Below are 11,250 nucleotides of genomic sequence, written 5' to 3'. Positions count from 1 at the left end.
GTGCCTTCTCTCTTTAGAACTTTCCCCCTTTCCTTCTTCCTCACTATATTCTCCTTGGCCTAACTCTGAGTTCTAGTCTGCTTTTCAATCCTCAACTTTTAGTTTTGCTCTCGTCTACATAAATTTTCTGTTTCCCCCTATCTTTTAACTGTCCAAATCTCTCTGTGTCCCATCTCTCCTTCTTCTCATATCCACATTTCTTCTTTTCTTTACATCCTCATCTTAGTTTCATTCCTTTATCCTTTTGCCCAGTAATACCTTCCTTTTCTCTTTCAGCACACTATTATTCTCTCCTAGTAATTCTTAGTAGAGGCAGTTAGGTGGTACAGTGGATAGAGCACTGAATCTGGAGTTAGGAAAACCTGAGTTTAAATTTCCCCCACTCTGTCTGCCTCAGTTTTCTCATCATTTATTATTTTTCTCTGTACATTCATCCCCTTTCATGGCCACTATCTTTATTTTCTTTTCTCTGATTTTCTAAACTTCTCATTTCAAAGGCAGGATTGGTTAGAGAGAGATGCTCCTAGGGAAAACACCTAAGGATTTCAGTGAAATATAGGCTCAAGATGAGTCAGCAGTATGCTATGGCTGCCAAAAAAGCTAATGCAATTATAGCTTGCATTAAAAGAGGCAGAGTGTTCAGAATGAGGATAATGAGAGTCTTAGTATACTCTGGCCTGGTCAGCCCACATCTGTAGTATTATATTCAAACCTGGTGCCAAATTTTAGGAAGGACGTTGACAAACTGAAACATATCCAAAAGAGAATGACCAGGGTAGTGATGGAACTTGAAATCTTGCCCTGTAAAGATGTGATGGGAAGAACACGAGACTTGAAACCAGGAGAGACTTGGCTTTGAATCCTCCTTGGATATTTAAAATTCACATTAAGTGCCCCATTCATCGGGAAATAGCTAAACAAATTGCAGAATAGTGATGCAATGGAATATTGGTCATAGGGCAGCTAGATGGTAGAGGACAGTGTTGGACTTGGAGTCAGGAAGTTTTTATAGTTGTTCTCTTTGTGACCCCATTTGGGGTTTTCTTGGCAAAGATACTGGGGTATTTTGCCATTTCCTTCTCCAACTTGTTTTATAGATGAGGAAATTGAGGCAAATAAGGTAAAGTGACTTATGCAGGGTCGCACAGCTAGTAAGTATTTGAGGCCAGATTTGAACTTGGGTTTTCCTGACTCTAGGCCTGGAGCTCTATCCACTGAGCCACCTAAGTTCAGATTTGGCTTCAGACACTTCCTAGCCTTGTGACCCAGGGCAAGTCACTTAATCTCTGTCTCAATTTCCTCATCTCTAAAATGGAAATAAAAATAGCACTTATTTCATAGAATTGCTATGAAGATTGAATGAGATATCTATGAAGAACTTTGTAAACCTTAAAACCTTATATAAGAGCTAGTTATTTAAAAAAATCCTTCCATAAAAATGAGTATGAAAAATACAGAGAAACAAGACTTAGATGACCGACTGAAAGTGACATAAGCAGAAAAGGGAAAGGAATGTATATAATAGCCGCAACACAATAAATGGAACAAACAAATGATGAATAATTATAATGAATAAATCTGAGCCCAGAAAGGAAATGAGATAATGTACCTCCTTTACTTCTTTGCAGAAGTGGAGTACTAGGAATATGAATCATAGTGTATACTACCAGAGTAAATTGCATTGTTGGTTAGTTTTACTGAACTTTCTTATTTCTCTGTCACTTTTCTTTTAATGTTTTTGTTACAAGGGATAGCTCCCTCAGAGCGGAAGGAGGAGGGATTTATTTGGAAATGGAGATGGAATATAAAACACAGAAATGGATTGTAAAAACAAAAGATATCAATAAAATTTAAAAAACCATAACAGACTATGATGGGTATGACTAAAGAGATAAATGTATTCACCGATGTGTTGAGTATTAATATCAAGAAGCTGTAAAACAGGAAGATACATATTCACCTCATCTGCCTGGGTCATGGAAGATGTCCTGTGTAAAAAAAAAGGATGTCCAGATGACAGAAAGATGTCCTACTGTTAACTATATTCTCCAAACGTCCCTACTTGTCATGGAATAGCACAGGATTTAGACTCAGAATAGACCTTAAAGTACCATTGCATCTAATATCAATTATTATTATTAGGAATAGTATAATTAACAATATTATTAATCGTATGTAACCAATAACATGAATATTGCTTATTGTCAAGAATGTTACAATGTCTACAGTATCAATCATATTAAGTCAATATTATTAGGAATAATAATAATCATCATCATAATATCACCGAGTTATCACAAACCTGAGTCTTTGATTGTGTGATCCCTACCTTCAGTCTTGTTTATTCTTTTGCCCCTTGTCTTTTCCAAACCAGAACGTTTAGTTGTTTTGCAAGCAGCTCTCTATGGTTTGTTGATGACTTTTATAAGAAGGATATATTGACTAATTGTGTTGGAAATCCAAGGCAGACTGTCTTATCATCACCCCACCTTCATCACCCACCTTCCTCTCTGTCTGAGCCTCCTCAACAATCAGAAAATAGCAAAGTGCTTTGACTTAGGTGGCAGGAGTGGGGGAATGGGGTTTACACCAAATAAGCCTGTTGATTGAAAATTAGACTGTTTTTCTTTATGTAACAGTAACCTTCTATTTACATGAACAACATTTAAATTTAAGGCACTTCGGCTATCTAGCGAAAATAAACACATAAACAAAATAAAAAGAGATGAGGACTTGTATTCCTGCAGAGAGTAAGACATTTTGATGTGACTTCTTTGTTGCATCCAAAAATATAAGTCTCCAATTATAAGAAGGATCCTATAGGTAGGGAGGTGAATCCTTTAAAGGTCCTAGAGCAGAATGGTCTTTATTTGGTTAGAAACCAGCACCTCCATTTTAAAGATGAGGAAACTGAACGCAGAGAGGTTACTATCCATTTCCGTTTCTGTTTCAACAAGCATGTATTAAACATTACCTACGATGTTGTAATGGGGCAGCTAGGTGGCACAATGGCTAGATTGCTGGGCCTGGAGTCAGGGAGACTCATTTTTATGAGCTCAAACCTGGCCTCGGACATTTACTAGCTACATGCCCCTAGGCAAGTCACCCAGCCCTGCCCCTCATTGGTAAAATGAGCTGGAGAAGGAGATGGCAAACCTCTCTAGTATCTTAGCCAGGAAAACCTGCAAAATGAGGTCAGGAAGAGTATGACACAACTGAAACAACTGAATAACAACACAATATTCTAATGTGTGAGAGTCAATGAAATGAGGCAGCAAGGTGGCACACTGGATACATCAGGAGCCTGGAGTCAGACACTTGCTAGGTGTGTGATCCTGGGCAAGTCACTTACCTCTGATTGCCGTAGTTTCTTTAATTGTAAAATGCGACTAATAAAAACATTACTTTCCAGGATTGTTGTGAGGATCATATGACATAAAATTTGTAAAGCACTTAATCTAGTTTGTTTCCTTCCTTCATTCCTAACATCATAGAAAGAGAGCTGATCTCAGAGTTAAAATGTCAGGGATTCAAGACCTACTTTTGTCACTTAATGGTCATGTGACTCTGGTTAAGTCACTTAATTTCTCAGTCCTCTAGGCAACTCTAAGACTGTATGTGGAAGAATCTGCTATTATTCTCTTCTTCTCTGTCTGTACTGCTTTAAAATCACTTTCTTGAATTGGTACAAGGTATTTCCTCACCCAGAGTTCTGTACTTTAATAAAACCCCAGGCAAGGACTGAAAAAGGGAGGTAGAGGAAATGGTGATTATACTTTGGGGATACACAAAAAAAAATGAACCATTCCCTTCCCTTAATATGCATTTTACATTCTTCTGAAGGAGAGGAGGGAGATAGCCAAGGGAAACAACAGACATACAAATAAGTAACTATGCCATCAAAACAAATTAATTTCAAAGTTACTTAGGGAATGAAGGTTAGGTTTAGTGGGTGGTACAAATAAATGACTTACCTAATGTCACACAGATATTCAGTGGTAGAGAATTTGAACCTATGTGCAGCTAGGTGACTCTGTGGATAGAGTGCCGTGCCTGGAGTCAAGAAGACCTGAGTCCAAATTCGACTTCAGACACTTAGTAGATGTATGACCCTGTGAAAGGTGGCACAGTGGATAAAGCTCCAGGCCTGGAGTCAGGAAGACTCATCTTCCCGAGTTCCAATCCAGGCTCAGATACTTATTAGTTGTGACCCTGGGCAAGTTACCTAACCCTGTTTGCCTCTATTTCCTCTTTGGTAAAATGAGTTGGGGAAGGAAATGGCAAACTCCTCCAGTATCCTTGCCAAGAAAACCCCAAATGGGGGCATGAAGTATCAGCAACAACAATGTCACACAGATATTAAATGGTAGAGGATCTGAACCGATCTGCTCTTTCTACAACACCACGCTGCCTTCTGAAGTCAGGGCCATATGCACCACTTTGTCATTGTTTGTTCTTTAATTATTTCGTATGTGTCAGTTTTATCCTCCAACCAGATTGCAAATAATGCAAAGGATACTCAGTTGAATGAATGACTCACTGAGCCTAGATTGTCATCCATCTGTCTCTGTACGGGAGAAGATAGCCTCCATCCAGTCCAACAACCTGTGATTTGCCTCCCTGTGAGATGACAGAACCACTTTCCAGGACATAGAAGAGGTAACGAGCTCTTGCATGCATTGGCCAAGTTTTCATTTAAAAAAAAAATCATCAACTCATTTTGGCACCTTTGGAGAAGGCTGCCTTTAGCATTTTTAATGACATTCATTTCAAGACACATTGTTATGCCTGGTATGCAGTGGACTCAAATCAATTGTTTTAGGAAGTAAATGGAGCCCAAAATGCACTGTAATATAATTTATTTTGCAAAAATATCACAAAATACTTCAGAGGTAATTATGGTTGATGCAGGCAAACACAAATAAGCTATGAAAGTGTCAATTTATCATGCAGGTAGCATTCAGAGATGTGGTGGGTTGGGTGGAGGCGGGTTGCAATGAGTAATCATGGGGAAACAGAGGCTTAGAAAATAGAAGTGTACTGTTTTGCTGGGGAAATGATTGAGTGCAGTTTGAGGGAGAAGACAAGAAAATGAGATGGGGGATATGCAGAAGCTAGTTTCTCTTGTGCTTTAAGCACCAAATGTCCTCCTCAGACAATGTGTTTACCAAGAATCTAACAAACATCTAGTGCTTGTTATTTGCAATGCACTATGCTAGGTGCTGGAAATATTTAAAAAAAAAAAAGAAAAAGATTAAGGCATGGTCCCTACTGTTACTATTCCTCTCCCCAATCTCCAATACTGTTTTTATAAGAAGTATCTTTGCATAGTAGAGTCAGGAAGACCTGCATTTAATTCTTGCCTGTGGTACATATGTACTGACTGTATGACCTTGGACAAGTCTCTTAACTTCTTAGTACTCCAGGAAACTCTAAAACTGTAAGTTGCAGGGCAGGTGCTTAAAACCATTGGTAGAAGATGTTTCCATATACCAATAAAATCCCATCTTCAATCCAAAAAAGCCAATAAAACTGTTTTTTATATTAATTGCCTTGCTGGTATAGAAGATTCATCCAAATTGTACTAAGGTTCATTCTGGAACCAATGTGTAGTGAATCCTTTGATATAGTACATATTTTGCCTGATTATTCAAATAGGAAGAGAGATGAAGAGTAAGCCTCCCATGATGGAACATGGAGACAATGCCTTAATAATGGAAATTCTTTCATGTAGCAATTTGATATATGCCATATTTCATCTGTGTGGGTACTCCCTAGACTGAAGCTCTTCCATGCCTTCTCTCCCTTCACAATTCTTGTGCATGTTTTCTCATAAATCCTCCATAGAGTATGTGCCCAATTTGCTGGGGCCTTTCAATATTTTAGTGGCACCCAATCTGAGCTATCCATTTGTTGCCTCTCATTCTAGCCGCATGTCTACCTAGTTCACCTTCTCTTCCAGTCATACATGTCTTCAGTGATGGATTTTATGCCATTTCTCACACATAGGTCATTGATGGTCACATTGCTTCAGCTTCCTTACACACCTCCCCCCATCACCATATGTCTCTCTGTTGCCCTTTGGGCCATTTGTCATTTTAATTCTTCCAATAGGGTGTCCATGATTTGTAGCCATGGAGCATTGCTAGGAGAATATTGGTGTTTCAAGAGGGGCTTTAGCATCAGTGACAGCTTGGTATCATTGAAAGTACTGGGAAATTTTCCAAATGGGATCCAGCCTGATCTCCTCCTACTCAATATTGGGCACAACTCAATGTCCATCTGATGTGTTATCTATGATGTGCAGAATGACTGACTAATTTGATGGGGTACTGGTCTAGGGAATATGTGTATCATATTTTCAACAGCATGCTTGATTCCTTTTTTCCCACTTGTGTAGATAATTAAACTAACATGTTTAACATTATGCATTTCACTGAGAAAGGTATATAGGCTTCTGGATTTTTGTGCAATTAGTACTGACAAAAATAAAAAAAATTTATATACCATACTGTGGTTTACAGAGCATTATACACACTTTTTTCTCATTTGATCCTCTCCATGACACATCAGACATATGCAACAGGCATTATTATACCCGTTTTACAGATATAGAAACTAAGCATCAGAAAAAATAAGTGACTTGCTCATAGTCAAGCAAGTCACATGTTTCAGAGACATCATTTAAACCCAGATATCTCCCAACTCTTAATACCAATGCTCTTTTCACCACATCACACTTAAGAGCATTTGTAGAATCTTGCCACTAATAGAGAATCCTTTTCTCATTTGGACTCTAATCAAGACATCTCCCATAACACTGGGAAACATCTGAGGTAAACTTATCTCCATATTTTACAGATTGCTTGGTACGAATACTCAACAGATCATTGAATGGAGTCGTTTCTTTAGTCACACCTGCCATAGAGACTACACGAAACTAAGAATTTTCAGGGTTGTATTTTGTTGACTGTTGACTGTCAACAGTCAACAAACATTAAACACCTAATATGTGCTATACACCAAGCTGTAAAGCAAGGCAAAATAACAGTTTTTGATCTCAAGGAGCTCACATTGTAATGGGGGAGATTATATACAAACAAGATATAGAAAGGATAAACTGGTGATAATCAACAGAGGAAGGCAGTAGCATTAAGGAGTATTGGAAAAAAAAACTTCTTATTGAAAGGGCAGTATGATTTTAACATAGACATGATGATAGTCAGGGAAGCTGGGAGGCAGAAGTGAGGAAGAAGAGAGTTCCAGGCATTAGAGACTGCCAGTAAAAATGCATTGAGTTAGGAAATGAAGTGTCTTGTGTGAGGAGCAGAAAGAAGCTCAGTGTTATTGATACACAGAGATAACCTCTGCGAGGTGAATATGGTATAAGAAAACTAGAAAGATAGGGAGGAGGAGAGATTGTGAAGGACTGAGTCAAATGTTTTAAAAAACTAATGAAAAATGAACTAGGTGGAATCTTATGTTATCTATATCTTTCAAGTCAATAAAACAAGTGTAACCAGAGGCTTGAGTCTATTTGCATAAGACTCTCCTCATTGGTTATGTGCATTCACATAGGTCCGTCTACATGTGACTTTCCAAGAGGGTGAGTAGTGTCTTTGAAGTGTCCTCTGCACCTCCCCCCCCCACCCCCTACCCTCACACTTCAACTAGGGAGACTTTGATTTCTGTCAGGAAGGGAGCAGGAGATTAGAGTGATAAGGTTGACCACAATGCTCTCATCAGGCTGGAATATATCCATCCACCTTCTCCCAGATATTGCTAGTCTAAGGAAAATAATTTTTAAGATCAAAATATTCTCCTAATTGCTATCCCTTAAAGGGGAAGGAATATCCCAAGTTATAATATCCGAGGCTTGACTTCTCACCAAATGCCAGTTACACAAAGACCTCACATAGCAAATAACAAATAGTTCTATTTATCCAATCTGATGGCAAACAGAAATCAGAGAAGTTATTCAGATGAGAATATATCCCACAATATGGAGTGAGTAGGCTGAGGACCAGAATGTGGGCAGGGAGGACTCTGCAGCAGTGAAAGAGATGTGGAAGAGCCCAAGAGTGAGAAAGGAAAGCAAAAGCAAACTACTGGAAATACGAGAGAACAGGTTGGAAAGAAGTTAGTGTTTAGTCTGAAGAAGATTCAGAGAGCACAAGACAGCTCTGTTCAAGTATTTAAAGGGCAGACATGTGGAAGAAGGATTAAGCTGGTTTTGTTGGTCCCCAGAGGGCAGAACCAGGGGCAGTGGTTGAAAGTGGACAAGAAGCCAATTTGGGCTTGATGCCAGGAAAAACTGCTTAATAATTAGAGCTATTTAAAGTGGAATGAGCTTCTCTGACTAGTAGGAGGCTTCCCATTTGAGCCATGAGCCAAACCAAACAGGGGGAAAATGTTGAGTAACAGCCATCTTTGCTGCAGCAGCAGGTGACCTTGTTTAAAAGAGGGAATTGGAGTCCTCGGTAGGCAGAACTTTTAAATTCAAGACTCTTCCCTGACTGGTGAAGCCACAGGGGAAAGAGTAAGGTGTAGGAGTTTGACTCTGACTTTACTAGGGAAATCCAGAATGCAAAAGAGATAATCGGAATGACAGCACTAACCAGACTTTCAAGAGAAATGGGCAAAACACTATCCATGGGAAGAGAGTGCTAGACAAGGGACCACTGAGCATATGGTGAGATGTCTTATTTGTATGGAATAGCTAACGCTGGGTCAATCCATAAAACAGATAACTCTAAAGAAATTGGAAACCACACGTCAGTGAAGAGAGGAAAACTGTCAGTGCCCTTTAAGACACATAAAAAGAGGTTGAATCATACTCTTCCTTCCAGGGAGAGAAGGGGGCAAGATCCTCAGCTTAAGCAGCCATAGCCAGGGGAAGCAAGTTGGCCGGTTAACAAGCAGGCTGTGAAATGCAATGGGGCTGGCGCGGGTGTGCTACATTCCATTTCTACTGGGGCAGCACACAGGAGTAGCATTGCCTAAGATGTTTAAGAAGGAGGAAAGTTTGTTGCTAATTGGTAGGATATTTAATTGAGTTCATAGAGTTTTGGTGCCTTTAGGCAGCTTGTACTATCAATCACAAAGAGAGAGTGAGATGTAGGTGAGCCTAAGGAGATTGAGAAGGATGCTATTGAATTATGGACACGAGGCTTGGTTTCTCTTTTACAATGCACTAACTATTAGTGAGGAAGTCAGGGAAGAATATGAGTGTCTGTATGTTCCTTACTTGGGCATCTTTTTGGGGAGGAGTGGGGGCAGCACTTGATCCTCTTGAGTGTCAGGGGGTCAATTTTCCTACAAGGTCAGAATGTGAAGAGAAGATCTTTCAGAGACAGACTCAAGTGTATTTGTGATGTAGGGCTTGTTTTGCAAGAATGTACCCCATCACTCTATGGGCATGTTCCAGACCCCTTCTATCCACTCACCCAGACACAACCTTAGTTCAGGCCCTTGTCACCTCTCCTCTAAATGTTGGTTGCAACACCCTTCTAATTGGTATCTCTGCCTCAAATCTCTCCCCAATCCAATTCATTTTACACTCTGCTGCCAAAGTCATCTTCCTTAAGCACAGATCTGATCATGTGACTCCCCTACTCAATCGACTGCAGTGGCTTCCTATTGCCTCTAGGATAAAAAAAAAATAAACTCTTCTGCTTAGCTTTTAAAGCCCTGTACAACTTGGCCAGAACCTATCTTTCCATACTCATTGCATATCATTCTCCTTCCTGCACTCTGTAATCTAGTCAAATTGTCTTTGTCTGTTCCTCACTCATGACAGTCCACCTCCCTTCTCCATGTTTTTACAACAGATTTCCCTGTTTTACCTGATTTTTTTACCTGATTAGCCTGATTTCCCTGTTTCCTCTCACAACTGCGTTCAGATACCATCTTCTGTATGAAGTCATTTCTGATCCCTCCAACTGCTTGTGCCTTCCCTCTCAAGCTATATTTAATTAGTTTGTAAATATTTATTCACTTTATATTTATGCTTTCTATATGTATAAACATATATACATGCATAAACACATAGGTGGGCATGTATGTATATCAATGTGTATGCACACATTACATATATATATATATATATATAATTGCCAGTAGAATATTAGGGCCTTGAGAGTAGAGATTATTCCATTCTTTATCTCTAGTCATTAGTCCAGTGCTTGGTATATAATATGTGCTTAAACACTTGTAGATTAATCAGTTGATCCAGACATAATAGCTGGCTGAGGTGGTTTCTAGACTCTTTCTGTCTTCTCATTGTATGGACCATTTTGCAAAGGTTAAAATTTTTCTGGGAAATGAATAGAGCCAATGTTTTAATTTTTGTCCATTTCCTCATTTTTCAGGGTCAACAATGTGTTGGGATGAGTTGAAGCTCTTCTAATCATAAACAATATTGTCTTATTGTTATCCTTCTAACTTGGGTTATGTTAGGAATACTAGTAATTAAATTAATATTTACAAATATTCCAAGTAACACCTAATTTTTCAGATTTATAATCACAGAATCTCAGACTTAGAAATGATCTCTTAGGAGAACAGTTCTCAAAATTTGGTCCAAGAACCAGTGAGGGTCCCTGAGACTCTTTCAGGGAGTCTGCAAGGTAAGAAATATTTTAATGATAATACTAATTGTAATTAAATGCTACTACTAATAATACTAAGCTGTTACTTACCTATCAAAATACCCCTCTTTTTTCCAATTATGTATCTATGTCAGGCTGGATTTTCTACATATACTTGAGCAGAAACAATATATTACAACATATTGAATACAGAGACAAGTAACAGAATCTAGCTGTCTTCTATTAAGCAAGATAGCAAAGAGATTTGCAAAAATATGTAAAACAATGCCATTCTTCTCAGTAATTTTTTTGTTTTGAAAAATATAGTTATTTTCATAAAATATAATGTTTATATTAATATGTAATGAGTTTATTAGTAATAAATGAATGAATGAATGAATGTGTATTTTAAAACATATGTTTTAATTTCTAATATGGCAAATATCAATAGATACAACCCACATGAATTCAAGCTCCTGGGGATCCTCAATAATTTTTAAGAGTGTAAAGAGTTCTTAAGACCAAAAAGTTTGAAAGCTACTCTCCTAGGCTATTTAGTTCATTGAACAAAAGTTTCTATTACACCCAATATGTTAGGTTCAAAATTTCAACAAATAATCTCTCTCTCTCTCTCTCTCTCTCTCTCTCTCTCTCTCTCTCT

Source organism: Vombatus ursinus, unplaced genomic scaffold (genome assembly GCF_900497805.2).
Source record: "Vombatus ursinus unplaced genomic scaffold, bare-nosed wombat genome assembly UNPS02014894.1, whole genome shotgun sequence".
Lineage (NCBI taxonomy): Eukaryota > Metazoa > Chordata > Mammalia > Diprotodontia > Vombatidae > Vombatus > Vombatus ursinus.
This window is presented reverse-complemented; position numbering follows the sequence as displayed.